Genomic DNA, 15,808 nt, shown 5'->3' with positions numbered 1-15,808 from the left:
AATTATTTTACATTGACATTTTGGTAACTCAGAAGGAACCTGAAGCAAGTCTTCAAGATTCCTACCATTTTGCACACAACTGGTGCCTGGATACCAGCGCATATGGCTTTTGTTCACCCAGCCTCACCAGAGCTGGCAGGGGTCTCTGTCAAGACTCTTCTTGGGTTTCAAATCTCCCTAATTTTGGCTTGGAATTTGGGCCTTATCCAAGTGACCTGAATCACACTCCCCAGCGCTGGAATTGAAGCTTTGCTTTTAAGGAAGGAGAATTTGTTATTCTCCATAGATTCTGCTGACTGCAGATTTGTGATTTTCATTTTTCTCTGAGGTTAAGATTTTGTTTATCTTACTTATTAAAGTTTGCAATCTATTTCTCTCAGTAGAAGTTCAGTCAAGAAGAAAATAGTTCCTCTTTGAAAAGAAAAAGTGAAATTTTTGTAACTTAAGCAACATATATGTAATCTTTAAAACTGACCGGATTCTGAGGCTTGATTAAATTGACAATTTGAAACTTTCTTGAATGACCAACATTCTTCACACTAGGTAATAATCTAAATTATGAGCAATCATACCTATAAGGCCATGTCTTTATCCTCAAGGAGAAATCCACCTTTAGACACTCCAACTGAATTTATGTAAAATACTTATGGCACCGTTTCCTGTTGGTATCTAGAAAAATGGTCTTACTTAACGCATAAAGAACCCAAAATGGGGTACCTTTAAAAATAGGTAGCCAGAATAGGGTACTTTTAAAATACCTAAATTCGTTTATCTGTGTGCTCAGTGAGAAACAGCCAGCTCTAAAGTAAACTAGAAGAATTTGAAGAGATATTTTTCAATAGTACTTAGAAGCCTCTAAAAGAGGTTCTGATAAAGTCATTTCTTTGAAGGAAGAAAACAAATTATTGTCTAAAACTATCTTTAAATTAAAAAAGGAAACACTGAAGGTTTTCTCCCTGTCACCTCCAACTGCTCCTTTTTTTTAGCCTCGAGATCTGAACTCATCCCTTTCTGCTTATTTCCTCCGTTCCCATACATCTTTTAGGCAGAGATTTTTGGAATTCTACTATGCACACATTTCCTTTACTCGAAAGGGGGACAATGTATTTAAATTTGGAACAGTGGGAATAAACAGAACAACTACAGAATGAAAATGAATCTAAGATTATAAAAATACAGATCCAACAAATTATTTCTAAACCAGAAATGATGAACAACACCGATGATATAGTGATCAAATAGCAGATGAATCCTTTCAGTGCCTGGTTTACTCTGTGGTCCCTTGGAGATGTAAATCTTATCATGTCTTTGAAATGGTAATATCCAGGGAATTAGCTAAGCAGCAGTTGAGATCAGATCTGAAACAAGTTAAAATTCTTTAAATACTCAAACTGCCTGCTTTGGATCTCATACAGAAACTGGAAAAAGCACTCTACACTGGGGTCTAGTGGTTAGGATTCTGACTTTCATGGCTGTGAACTGTTTTCAGTCCCTCATTAGGGAATCAGTCTCATACGTCTTAAATTATTTGTATGATTCCACACCTTTTAGGCACCTATTTGTTACTGATCCTTTTCCCTTCCATGGACAACTTTCGATTTTTTGTCTTTTCATATGTGGGGCACATGGAGCTTTGGGGCCTTCATGTGTAAATGCTCAGCTGAGAAGCTGATATCCTAGAAAATCTGGCCAGATAGAAATGTGGGTTGTGTTCCATTTGTGACTAGCAAGACTTTTCTTTCTTTGAGCTGTCTTTGGAGTAATTCTGGATCTTGTAAGGATTGCTTTACACGTCTTTGGAGATGTCTAGTTAATTCTTGGTTAAGTTATAAATTTGGTTAAGGCTCACTGCTTTTGGTGTGTCACTCCACCAAAAGATACCTTTGGCTTTCAAAAAAAAAAAGTGTAATAAAGTATTTATAAAAGATAAGCCTTCAGATAAGGTAGACTTACTTCTTTTTCAGAGCTATCTATGATGAGTCTAGGCATAAAAAAAATCATTTGCCTGTTTCCTTAATGAGCTCTACCCTGGACTCGATAATTTTAGATAAGAAGTAGAAACTAAGTTGGAAAGACCACCCATTGAAGACAATTGGTATAAAAAGTACATCTTTCTGGCATTTAACTGGCAATTATGAAATCCCTTTGTAAAAGAATTTTACAGGTATAAAGGAGATCTTCATTTGTAAGAACATCTCTCTGCATGATGGTGAATATATTGGCTCTAAGTTTACATAACAAACCTTACCTTTGTTCAAGATACTTTCCTGCAATTTTGTCTTGACTCAGCCTGTACCTGTTTCATTCTTTCTCTCAGCAAATAATGGTGATCTAAGTTATTTGTCTTTGGGATGTAAATTTTGCCTGAGTCATGTCTTTTGGAAGAGCAAATTTACTGTTGCCTGGCTAACAATTATTTAGGGCTTGATAGTCTGAAGGAATGAGAGAAACTATTTGAAAATCAGCAAAGGAAAAACTTTGTGAAGCTATAAAAGCTGCTTCTGTCTGTTTTTCTCTATGTCAATGTGTGTATAGGCGACATTTCACTACCAAAATATGTGAAAGAGTTCTAAGCAATTGGCTTAAAAAAAGTAAGTGCCTAAGTCAAATATTTTATCAGAAAAGTAGAAACTAACTCCTCAAAGGCCATTTAATTTGCATGACTTGTGTAAATCTTTGGTAAATAAGAGTAGTTTAATATTTTCAGCTTAACAAAAACAATAATTTATTTTAAGTTATGAGCAAAAAATTCATTTAACTTTACGATTTTTTGCTGCTATACTTGCTTAACATACAGTAATATAAAAATGGTAAATAAAAAATTAACGAGGTGATGGCTAGCTTAGTTTAATGAACTATTCAATCATAAATATTAGGAAAAAATTAAATGAGATATGTTTATAAATGAAGTTTTTACAGTTTCAAAACTATTTTAGTAATTTGATATCTCGAATTATTGTTATGTTAAATGAAGTGATCAATAAATATTTGATGACTGAGACATTTCTAGGTAAGTTAAAATACTGAAACATTAATTATCAAATATAAGCTTAAGTTTATATAATTTGGCATATTATTTTTATATGGCATAGAAAATCTATGCTTAAATCTGTTAATAAACAAAAAAAATTGAGGAAACATTTTTTAAAAATTATAAAATGAGGCCATGCACAGTGTGTCATGCCTGTAATTTCAGCTCTTTGATAGGCTGATTTAGGATGATTGCTTGAGGACAGGAGTTTGAGACCAGCCTGGGAAACACAGCAAAACCTCATCACTACCAAAAAATTTAAAAATTACTCAGATGTGATCATGCATGCCTGTAGTTTCAGTTACTTGGGACGCTGACTCGAGAGAATCCTGTATCCCTTGATCCCAGAAGTTAGAGGTTGTAGTGAGAGACAGGACTAGCTGGATTTCCTAGGCCGACTAAGAAGTCCTAAGCCTAGCTGGGAAGGTGACCACACCCACCTTTAAACACAGGGCTTGCAACTTAGCTCACATCGGACCAGTCAGATAGTAAAGAGAGCTCACTACAAGGCTAATTAGGCTAAAACAGGAGGTAAAGAAATAGCCAATTATCTATCACCTAAGAGCACAGGGGGCGGGACAATGATCAGGATATAAACCCAGGCATTCCAGCCAGCAATGGCTAGCCTCTTTGGGTCCCCTCCCTTTGTATGGGAGCTCTGTTTTCACTCTATTAAATCTCGCAACTACACTCTCTTCTGGTCCGTGTTTGTTAGGGCTGGAACCGAGGTTTCGCTCACCATCCGCCACTGCTGTTTGCCGCCCTTGCAGACAGGCTGCTGACTTCCATCCCTCTGGAGCCTGTAGAGTGTCTGTTGTTCTCCCGATCCAGCGAGGCTCCCATTGCTGCTCCCGATCTGGCTAAAGGCTTGCCATTGTTCCTGCGGCTAAGTGCCCAGGTTCGTCCTAATCGAGCTGAACACTAGTCACTGGGTTCCATGGTTCTCTTCCTTGACCCACAGCTTCTAATAGAGCTATAACACTCACCGCATGGGCCACGATTCCATTCCTTGTAATTCATGAGGCCAAGAACCCCAAATCAGAGAACACGAGGCTTGTCACCATCTTGGAAGCAGCCCCCTGCCATTTTGGAAGCAGCCCACAACCATCTTGGGAGCTCTGGGAGCAAGGACCCCCCAGTAACATTAGTGAGCTATGATTGTGCCCATACACTCCAGCCTGAGTGACAGAGCAAAAACTTATCTCTTAAAAAACAAAAACAAACAAACAAAGAAAACTATACAGATTATAAAATAGTATTCTTCTGCAAATACTGGTATGAAATGTTTTAAAACTGCTTTCTAGGTTTTTCACAGAAAATTAGGGTTACTGAGTTAATATAATTAATATATGTAATTGAAAGTACTAAATTGTACTAAGTACAATTCTAAATGCAAAATATATTTTTAAGACAGCATTTTTTTTTTTTTTGGAAAAAAGATTATTAGAAAAGCATAAATATGTGATTTTTATCAAAGAAAATATGACTTTTTTCTGGTTTAAATTTTATTTGAAATTTGTTTCAAAATGAAGTAAAATGATATATAGAAAAAGTTTAATTGATTTAAGTTTTAATTGATTTAATTGATTTAAGTTTAATTGAAAAAGTTTTATAGATTTAATTGCATCTAAAAGGTGGGGGAAGAAAAAATGAAAAAAATTGTAAGATATTACAAATGTTGCATAAAAATCTTCTAATATGTGTTCCAAAGAAACAGATTAGATGAATTTGATTTTAATGTTTTACTAATATTAGCTTTTGTATTTTAAATACATGAATATAAAAGTAAAATTTGTTTTTGAACATGAATTTTGTGTAGTATTAATAAGATAGTAAAAGATTTTTTTTCCCTTTTGAGTAAACTACAGAAAAAATAATAGAAGTGGGCAGAGACGGACAGACATGTCCTTTTGGTCTCATGCTGTCTTCTGAAGATCTCTGAATTGTTTGGGAAATTGAGTCTCTATCAGGTTAATGCCCTTTGCCTTTTGAAATCTTTGAATTATCATTGTAGCTAAATAAATGACATTTTACACTGATCTGTGATCCTATTTTGATATTAAGTGTTTCAAATCTTTGATATTTGGCATACTCCCCCAGATCAAATTTTAAATTCTAAAATTAAGATTTTTGACCTGAACTAACTTAAATGTAACAAATAGGAATCCATGGATGTCCAAGCAAGACATATTTGGATTACTTGGTATGTTAAAATCATGTGGGAAGAATTCTTCAATAAGAAATGGTATTTAATTTAATTTAAGTTATATTTGTATAAATGTTATTAATATTTTTTTAATTGTATGATATTCCTAAATTCTGATATGTCTTCATGTATGTTGTCAGTCATAATTACAGTTATTATGTTAAATTGTTATATGCCACAGAAATGACCAAATTTTCTTCTGAATTGCATCTTTAAGCATGGCTACTCTAAGTCTTTTATCATACATAAACAATTATTGTTTGACTTTGATTTTTTTCAAAAAATGGTTTTCAATTGTCTACAGTTCAAAATTTGCCTTTTCTTCAAGGAAATTCATAAAAAGAAAAAGGACATTGGCAAATACTCTTAAATAAGGGTTTCTGATAAATTTGGAGATTATACCTTTCATTGAACTAGATAAAACATTTCCAGGACTCTAATTAAAAAGCAAATACCTTTATAAGGAATGCTGAGCCAACATTAAGCAGAATAAGAATTAAATGCTTGGAATTGTTTTAGAATTCAATCATTTTTATTACTTTTTTTGTTTGAAACATTGCTGATTTATTCCTTATTTTATTTTCTAGAACCAAGAAAACTGTTCAATAAGAATCCATTTTCCTTGGTAACAGGACACAATTGAAAACACTGGTTATTTAACCAAAGCTTCATCTGAAATGGCATATTTTATGGATATGATGAGACTGCTTTGAGGAATTTAAGTGGACTTTATAAATTTGATAAAGAGCCCCTTGGAAAGATTGGCCTAGTATCTCATCTACTTGGTTCCCTTAGGAACCTAGGAACCTCAAGATATCTGGGGACCTCAAGAAGAGAGAAATTCATTCAATTTATGCACATATTACAGGCATACTCTAATGGTGAATTATTGGCTTGGTTTCCTGGTCTTAAAAGGCTTTTAGAAGTTGAATTTGAGATTCTTTATGAAAATATTCCAGCAAAGTCAACTTAAAAGACCCTATATGCTGATTCATTATTCTTGTTTATGCAAATAATCAGGCCAAGTAAAATAATAAAACTTATTTTGCAAGTAAGTTGGTTTTACTAAGATTTATCTTTGGTAGAAATGGGGAACTGGGGAGAGAAAAATTATGTATCAGGGAAAATTATAACAAACCTATTATTACATTCCAGCTCTCATCATTATTTCTGAGTTTGTATTGTTTTCCTACAACTTGGACTAAATCCCAAATTATTTTCTGGCTACTATAGGTCTATAAAGAAGGACTGGGTTTTAATTTTCTTCATGATGTTTTTAGTTGACTCCCCAGTGAAATAGGTTTTTGGTTCTGGCACACAAATTCTCTTTTTGATTATAATCCTTTTGTACACTATATTTCTACTATATGTCTCTCTCCTAAGAAAATTGTTTTACTTCTCCCAAGAAAATTAACCCATAATGCTTCCAAAGATTAGAGATGATTCAATAATTAACAAATCTATATAAATCAGCAACTTGACTGAGGTTGCATTGTTGCCACCCTGTTCTGCCATCCTAATTTGTCTTTTGGCACTCTTGAAATTGTTCAATGAGATGTATCCCCCTCACTTTCATGAGACATGACTTCCATTTGTTGTTGTTGTTGTTGTTGTTGTTGTTGTTTCTGATGGAGTTTCACTCTTGTTGCCCAGGCTAGAGTGCAATGGCACAATCTTGGCTCACCGCAAACTCCACCTTCTGGGTTCAAGCGATTCTCCTGCTTCAGCTTCCCGAGTAGCTGGGATTACAGGCATGCACCACCATGCCCGGCTAATTTTGTATTTTTAGTAGAGATGGAGTTTCTCCATGTTGGTCAGGCTGGTCTTGAACTCTCGACCTCAGTTGATTCTCCCACCTCGGCCTCCCAAAGTGCTGGGATTACAGGCATGAGCCACCATAGCCGGCAATTTTTTTTTTTTTTAATTGAACTTTTATTTTAAGTTCAGGAGGACGTGTGCAGGTTTTTTATATAGGTAAACTTGCATCATGGGGATTTGTTGTACAGATTATTTCATCACCCCGGTATTAAACCTAGTACTTACGAGTTGTTTTTTTTCTGATCTTCTCCCTCCACCCACCCTCCACCCTCTGATAGACCCCACTGTGTGTTGTTCCCCTCTATGTGTCCCTGTGTTCTCATTGATTAGCTCCCACTTATAAGCAAGAACATATGGTATTTGGTTCTAGTTTGATTGCACTGTGGTCTGAGAGACAGTTTGTTATAATTTCTGTTCTTGTACATTTACTGAGGAGTGCCTTACTTCCAATTATGTGGTCAATTTTGGAATAAGTGTGATGTGGTGCTGAGAAGAATGTATATTCTGTTGATTTAGGGTGGAGAGTTCTGTAGATGTCTATTAGGTCTGCTTGATGTAGAACTGAGTTCAATTCCTGGATATCCTTGTTAACTTTCTGTCTCGTTGATCTGTCTAATGTTGACAGTGGGATGTTAAAGTCTCCCATTATTATTGTGTAGGAGTCTAAGTCTCTTTTTAAGTCCCTGAGGACTTGCTTTATGAATCTAGGTGCTCCTGTATTGGGTGCATATATATTTAGGATAGTTAGCTCTTCATGTTGAATTGATCCCTTTATCATTATATAATGGCCTTCTTTGTCTGTTTTGATCTTTGTTAGTTTAAAGTCTGTTTTATCAGAGACTAGGATTGCAATGCCTTCCTTTTTTTGTTTTCCATTTGCTTGGTAGATCTTCCTCCATCCCTTTATTTTGAGCCTATGTGTGTCTCTGCATGTGAGATGGGTCTCCTGGATAGAGCAAACTGATGGGTCTTGACTCTTTATCCAATTTGCCAGTCTGTGTCTTTTAATTGAAGCATTTAGCCCATTTACATTTAAGGTTAATATTGTTATGTGTGAACTTGATCCTGTAATTATGATGTTAGCTGGTTATTTTGCTCATTAGTTGATGCAGTTTCTACCTAGCATTGATGGTCTTTACATTTTGGCATTGTTTTCCAGTGGCTGGTACCAGTTGTTCCTTTCCATGTTTAGTGCTTCCTTCAGGAGCTCTTGTAGGGCCGGCCTGGTGGTGACAAAATCTCTCAGCATTTGTTTGTCTGTAAAGGATTTTATTTCTCCTTCACTTATGAAACTTAGTTTGGCTGGATATAAACTTATGAGTTGAAAATTCTTTTCTTTAAGAATGTTGAATATTGGTCTCCATTCTCTTCTGGCTTGTAGCTTTTCTGCTGAGAGATCCACTGTTAGTCTGATGGGCTTCCCTTTGTGGGTAACCCAACCTTTCTGTCTGACTGCCCTTAACATTTTTTCCTTCATTTCAACTTTGGTAAATGTGACAATTACGTGTCTTGGAGTTGCTCTTCTTGAGGAGTATCTTTGTCACGTTCTCTGTATTTCCTGAATTTGAATGTTGATCTGCCTTGCTAGGTTGGGGAAGTTCTCCTGGATAATATCCTGCAGAGTGTTTTCCAACTTGGTTCCATTCTCCCCGTCACTTTCAGATACAGCAATCAGGCATAGATTTGGTCTTTTCACCTAGTCCCATATTTCTTGGAGGCTTTGTTTATTTATTTTTACTCTTTTTTCTCTAAACTTCTCTTCTCACTTCATTTCATTCATTTGATCTTCAATCACTGATACCCTTTCTTCCAGTTGATCACGTCGGTTACTGAACCTTGCGCATTTGTCACGTAGTTCTCGTGTCATGGTTTTCATCTCTGTCAGGTCGTTTAAGGACTTCTCTGCATTGGTTATTCTAGTTAGACATTCGTCAAATCTTTTTTCAAGGTTTTTAGTTTCTTTGCGCTGGGTGGTTCATAATTTCTCCTTTAGCTCGGAGGAGTTTGATTGTCTGAAGTCTTCTTCTCTCAACTCATCAAAGTCATTCTCCATCCAGCTTTGTTCCATTGCTGGCGAGGAGCTGCGTTCCTTTGGAGGGAGAGAGGTGCTCTGATTTTTAGAATTTCCAGGTTTCTGTACTGCTTTTTCCCCATCTTTGTGGTTTTATCTACCTTTGGTCTTTGATGATGGTGATGTACACAGATGGGGTTTTGGTGTGGATGTCCTTTCTGTTTGTTATTTTTCCTTCTAACGGTCAGCACTCTCAGCTGCAGGTCTGTTGGAGTTTGCTCGAGGTCCACACCAGACCCTGTTTGCCTGCGTTTCAGCATCGGAGGCTGCAGAAGCGTGAATATTGCTGAACAGCAAATGTTACTGCCTGATCGTTCCTCTGGAAGCTTCGTCTTAGAGGTGTATCTGGCCCTGTGAGATGTGAGGTGTCAGTCTGCCCCTAGTGGGGAATGTCTCCCAGTTAGGCTACTCGGGGGTCAGGGACCCACTTGAGCAGACAGTCTGTCCGTTCTCAGATCTCCAACTCCGTGGTAGGAAAACGACTACTCTCTTCAAAGCTGTCAGACAGGGACATTTACATCTGCAGAGGTTTCTGTTGCCTTTTGTTTGGCTATGCCCTGTCCCCAGAGGTGGAGTCTACAGAGGGAGGCAGGGTTCCTTGAGTTGTGGTGGGCTCCATCCAGTTCCAGCTTCCCAGACGCTTTGTTGACCTACTTAAGCCTCAGCAATGGCAGGTGCCCCTCCCCCAGCCTCGCTGCCACCTTGCAGTTAGATCTCAGACTGCTGTGCTAGCAATGAGGGAGGCTTCATGAGTTTGGGACCCTCCGAGCCAGGCACGGGATATAATCTCCTGGTGTGCCACTTGCTAAGACCCTTGGTAAAGTGCAGTATTAGGGTGGGAGTGACCCAATTTTCAAGGTGTTGTGTGTCATGGTTTTCCTTAGCTAGGAAAGGGTATTCCCTTCCCCCTTGCACTTCCCAGATGAGGCGATGCCTCGCCCTGCTTCAGCTCTCGCTTGTTGGGCTGCACCCACTGTCCTGCACCCACTGACACACCCCAGTGAGATGAACGCAGTACCTCAGTTGGAAATGCAGAAATCACCCATCTTCTGTGTTGCTCACACTGGGAGCTGGAGACTGGAGCTGTTCCTATTTGGCCATCTTGGTGCGGATCAATTCTGTTATTTTCTGAGAGCAGATATTTTCAGATTTCTTTTTTTTTTTTCTTTCTTTCTTCTTCTTCTTCTTCTTTTTTTTTTTTTGAGACAGAGTCTCATTCTGTGGCCCAGGCTGGAGTGCAATGGCATGATCTTGGCTCACTGCAACCTCCACTTCCAGAGTTCAAGTGATTTTCCTGCCTCAGCCTCTTGAGTAGCTGGGATTTTTGTATCTTTTAAAATAGAGACAGGGCTTCACTATGTTGTCCAGGCTGGTCTCAAACTCCTGACCTCATGATCCGCCTGCCTTAGTCTCCTAAAGTGCTAGGATTACAGGCGTTAGCTACCGCAACTGGCCAAGATTTCTATTGTTCTTAATTTTTAAGGGATGTTTTATGGCCTAAAACGTGGAGAATGCACCTTGAGAATTTGAGAAGAATATGTAAGACTATGCATGGTGGTTCATGGCTGTAATCCCAGCACTTGGGAGGCTGAGACGAGAGGATTATTTGAGCTCAGGAGTTCAAGGCCAGCCTGGGCAACATAATGAACCCTCGTCTAAATAAAGAAATACAAAAAGTAGCCAGGAATGGTGGCATGCACCTGTAATCCCAGCTACTCAGGAGGCTGAGGTGGGAGGATTGCTTGACTCCAGGGGATTGCAGTGATCCGTGATAATACCATTACACTCCAGCCTGAGTGAGAGTGAGACTCTATCTCAAATAAATAAATAAATAAATAAATAAAAAGAGAAGAATATATATTCTTTTGTTGTTGGATATAGTCAATAGATGTCAATTACACCTTGTTGATTGATGGTACTATTCAGTTCAATTATGTCCTTACTGTTTTTCTACCCACTTGATATGCCTTTTTCTACTATAAGGATATTCTAGTATCCAGCTATAATTGTGGATTTTTCTATATCTCCTTGGAGTTCTATCAGGTTTTGCCTCATGTATTATGACACTATATGGTTAGGTATCTGACCATCATGATTTCAAATATTTCTGCTGTTTATTTTTCTTTTCCTTTTCCTTCTGCAATTCACAGTACATCAATGTTACATCTTTTGTATAATTTTCCACAGTTTATTATGTTTGTATTTTTCTTTTTGATCTTTGCTTTACAGCTTTGGCATTTCTCTTGGCATATCCTAAAGCTCAAAGATTGATATATCCTCACCCAAGTTGTCTATTAATGAGACCATGTAAGGCATTATCTTTTTCTGCTCCAGTGCTTTTGGTCTCTCAATTTTTAAAATTTTTCTTAGAATTTTCATCTTTCTGTTTACATTTTCCATCTGTTCTTGCATGCTATCTAATTTATCCATTAAATCCTTTACCATATTCATCAAAGTGTTTAATTTCCCATCTGATAATTTCAATATCTGATTCTGGTTCTGATGTTGGCTTTGTCTCTTCAAACTGTGTTTTCTACCCTTTAGTATTTCTTGGATTTTTTTTTTTTCTTACGAGTCACACATAATTGACCATGTAAAGAAAACTGTGTCAAGTAGGCCTTTGGTAACGTGATGGTAAGGTATGGGGAAAAAATGAAGCATTGTGTAGCCCTGTGATTCTGTTTCATTGTTTTAATGAACCTGTGCATGTTGCAGGAAGTCAGGGACCCTGAACGGAGGCATCAGCTGAAGCCATGACAGAAGAACATAAACTGTGAAGATATCATGGACATTTATTAGTTCCCTGAATTAATACTTTTATAATTTCTTACTCCTGTCTTTACTACAATTTCTGAACATAAATTGTGAATATTTTGTGGACATTTATCACTTCCCCAACCAATACTCTTATAATTTCCCATGCCTGTCTTTACTTTAATCTCTTAATCCTGTCATCTTCATAAACTGAGGATGTATGTCACCTCAGGATCCTGTGATGATTGCATTATCTGCACAATTTGTTTGTAGAGCATATGTGTTTGAACCATATGAAATCTGGGCATCCAAAAGGAACAGGATGGCTGCAATTTTCAGGGAACAAGGGAGATAACCATTGGGTTTGACTGCCTGTGGGGCTGGACAGAACAGAGTCATATTTTTCTTCCTACAAAAGCGAATAGGAGAAATACCACTGAATTCTTTTTCTCAGCAAGGAATAGCCCTGAGAAAGAGAATGTATTCCCATGGGGAGGTCTCTAAAAAGGCCGCTCTGGGAGTGTCTACCTTATACAGTTGTAGATAAGGCATGCAATAAGTCCTGGTCTCCTGTAGTGCCCCCAGGCTTATTAGGATTAGGAAATTCCTGCCTAGTAAATTTCAGACTGGTTGTCTGCTCTCAAACCCTGTCTCCTGATAAGATGTTATCAATGACAATGCTTGCCCAGTGGGACATGAAACTTCATCAGCAATTCTAATTTCACCCTGGTCCTGTTATCGCACTCCACCCCCATTTGCCTTGTGACATTTTATTGCCCTTGAAGCATGTGATCTCTGTGACCCACACCCTATTCGTACACCTCTCCCCTTTTCAAATCCATAATAAAAACTTGCTGGTTTTGTGGCTCAGGGGGCATCACGGAACCTGCTGACATGTGATGTCACCCCAGACACCCAGTTTTAAAATGTATCTCTTTTGTACTCTTTCCCTTTATTTCTCAGACCAGTCAACACTTAGGGAAAATAGAAAAGAACCTATGTTGAAATATTGGAGGCTGGTTCCCCCGATACATGCCTCTTGACTATAAACTTCACAAGTGTTTATTAGTTCCCCAACCTTTACTGGGACAGGATAGCTGGGGCAGACTGAAGTTGGATATTTTCCATTCCATAAATTGGTTTGCTTCTGAAAAGAAATTAAACATAAATGAATAAATAAATAACTTAGGCTTTGCTAAAATTGTTTCTTTTGAGAGCAGGCCATGCTAAGGAGAGCAAACTATTCTGGCATATTTTTAAAGGATTACTTTATCCCAATACCTGCTAGAAGCATAAGGGGCTTATTCTCTATTATTCCTTGTGACAACCTGGTTGAGATCCTGAGGAAAAAACTCTTCAAAGTCTGATCCCTGTCCCCCATGACTAGGTCCCTGTGAAAATTTTTAACTCTCAAGCTTGTCCACACTGAGCCTTCAGCAATTCTTCAATTATAGTTTAGCTTTTCCTACCCTGACACTGGTTTTTGCAGAGGTTTCTGCTGTTTGGTTTTTGCTCTGATAAATTGTAATTTTTTATAAATCACTTGTCTATCCCTCTAATTTTTTAGGCAATATGTTGCCCTGTGACCTCACTTCTTTGACAGAGGCAAAAAGAGTTGCTGCTATTTCAGTTTGTTTATCTTTTTACTTGTTAGGTCAGAGTGACAACTTCTAAGCTCTTTTGAATCAAAGTCTAAGAATATAGCAGTTTGTAAGTTTCAAGTGTTTTATGTTCAGGCTTCTGTGATTTAGAAAAGCTATGAAGTAAAGTTTAATATCTTAATATATAGAAGACTAATGAGCAGAGTTTTAGCTGAAAATATGAAGGAGCATATATTAGGGTATTACAAGGTACTCTGAAAATATTAAGATAAACTTCAGATAAGACAACTCTAGTCCAAAATAAATAGTGATTTGTAATAGAAAGGATGAGAACTCATTTAAATAAGCAAGTAAGCAAACAGACACAGAATGTGAGCAAATGGCTAATTATACTTCCATGCCAAACATGATTTAGGGAGCTAAATTACCCTTAGGCAAATTGTTATCTGCTGATTCTCTCATTGCTAGACTCATCTGGCATCCAGAGATGACAAATGTTTTTCAAAGTTACTTGATACCAGAAAAAAAAAAAAAAGTTTGGAAAATGTGAAATTATTTTTAATTAGAGCCATCTAAAACTATTCACTTGAAATGTAAATAGTGTCTAACACCAGATCAACACAGTGGAAACCTTTGGCTGATCTAAGAGTTAAAGCCTTGAAATTATCTTAATCTCTATTTCACCTTTATTTCAAACTAAATATTTATTGTTTAAAAAATACCAGAAAATAAAACATATTCTTACAGATTTGTATTTATGTATTCTATATTTATCCAAATTCTCTTTTTATGTGATCCTAAAAGAATTACATACTGTTAACACATCTGCAAAACAGTCTTTTTTTTTTTTTTTTTTTTTGATGGTGTCTCGCTCTAATGAAATGTCTCGGCTCACTTCAACCTCTTCTTCCTGGGTTCAAGCAATTCTCCCTGCCTCAGTCTCCTGAGTAACTGGGATTACAGGTGCCTGCCACCACACCTGTCTAATTTTTGTATGTTTAGTAGAGACGGGCTTTCGTCATGTTGGCCAGGCTGGTCTCAAACTCCTGACCTCAGGTGATCTGCCCATCTCAGCCTCCCAAAGTGTTGGGATTACAGGCACAAGCCACTGCGCCAGGCCAGCAGTCTGCTTTTTAACTATGTTTACAAAACCTAAGGTTTTTTCTTTCTTCTTTAGACATTAAAATGCAGAAGTTATTCACTTGTGTAATTTGTTTGATTTGGAATACAATAAAGACAAATTCACAAGAAGAAGTTAAAGAATGAATGCAGACAAAATGATGAAATAAACTGAAATAATAAAACATTTGCTGTTACCATATTTAGAGTGCTTTTAAAACAGGTTGAAAAGAACATGTAGTGGCTGTTTAGCCAGCTGATGCACTTTTTTGCTGTATGAACATTTATACTACCAAAAAAGAAATCTTATGCTTACCTAATGCTTTATAGTATATATTGACTTTCCGCAAGTATTTTCTCTTCTCAATGCCTGCCCTCCTCCAATTAGGTAGGATAATAAAAATCACTTACACAGAGAACTAGAGAACTGAAAAATAATAAATCTCCTCACATTGATGCATTTCCAAAGAGAAAGTGTAGAATGTCTACTAAAACTAGATTTTTTCAATATTAGTGTGGTTTTCTATCCACCATACTACTATTATATTTGTCCAGACAGCTTCCCTGTTTTACTAGATAGGGATAGCATCTTCTCTGATGTGTTACTATAGAAACTTTATTGTAATTCTTTGTTTTTATTTTTACCGTTCTGCCTATTCATGTGTCTGTTTCACCTACTAGACTAAATCTTTTACACTTTAATCTCTTTGTGAAGCACCATCACTCATACAATATTAGAAGTACCGAATATTTATAAATTTATTCCTGTGTTTATTCAACAAATGTTCATGAAATGCCCCATATGTCAAACATTCTATCAGACGCTGGGAAAAAGGGTTAAGACTACAGCAACAGATAATGTTTAATATTTATATAGTTCTTACATTGTGTTGGGCAAAGCATTTAATATATTTAATATAGTTATTAAATTTTCACAACTCTTTGAGGATGATCTTTATTTCTCACATAAGGAATTGAGACACTGAGAGTTTAAAACTTGTCCAGGTTTCCATATCTAACAAGTGATATAGCTAGGATACAAACTAGGTAGGCTGGCACCAGAGCCCAGGCTCTTTCCATTAGGTTCTATCAGGATGTACTTTGATTTTATAGATTTTGCAGTCTACTGGGTAGGCAAATTTAAAGTAAATAAACGGATATATTTCTGATGTTTAGGATGTAATAACTAACTTTAAGTGAATGTGAAT

The sequence above is a fragment of the Papio anubis genome, chromosome X (genome assembly GCF_008728515.1).
Source record: "Papio anubis isolate 15944 chromosome X, Panubis1.0, whole genome shotgun sequence".
Taxonomy (NCBI): Eukaryota; Metazoa; Chordata; class Mammalia; order Primates; family Cercopithecidae; genus Papio; species Papio anubis.
The sequence above is the reverse complement of the archived record's forward strand: the minus strand, read 5'-3'. Positions refer to the sequence as shown.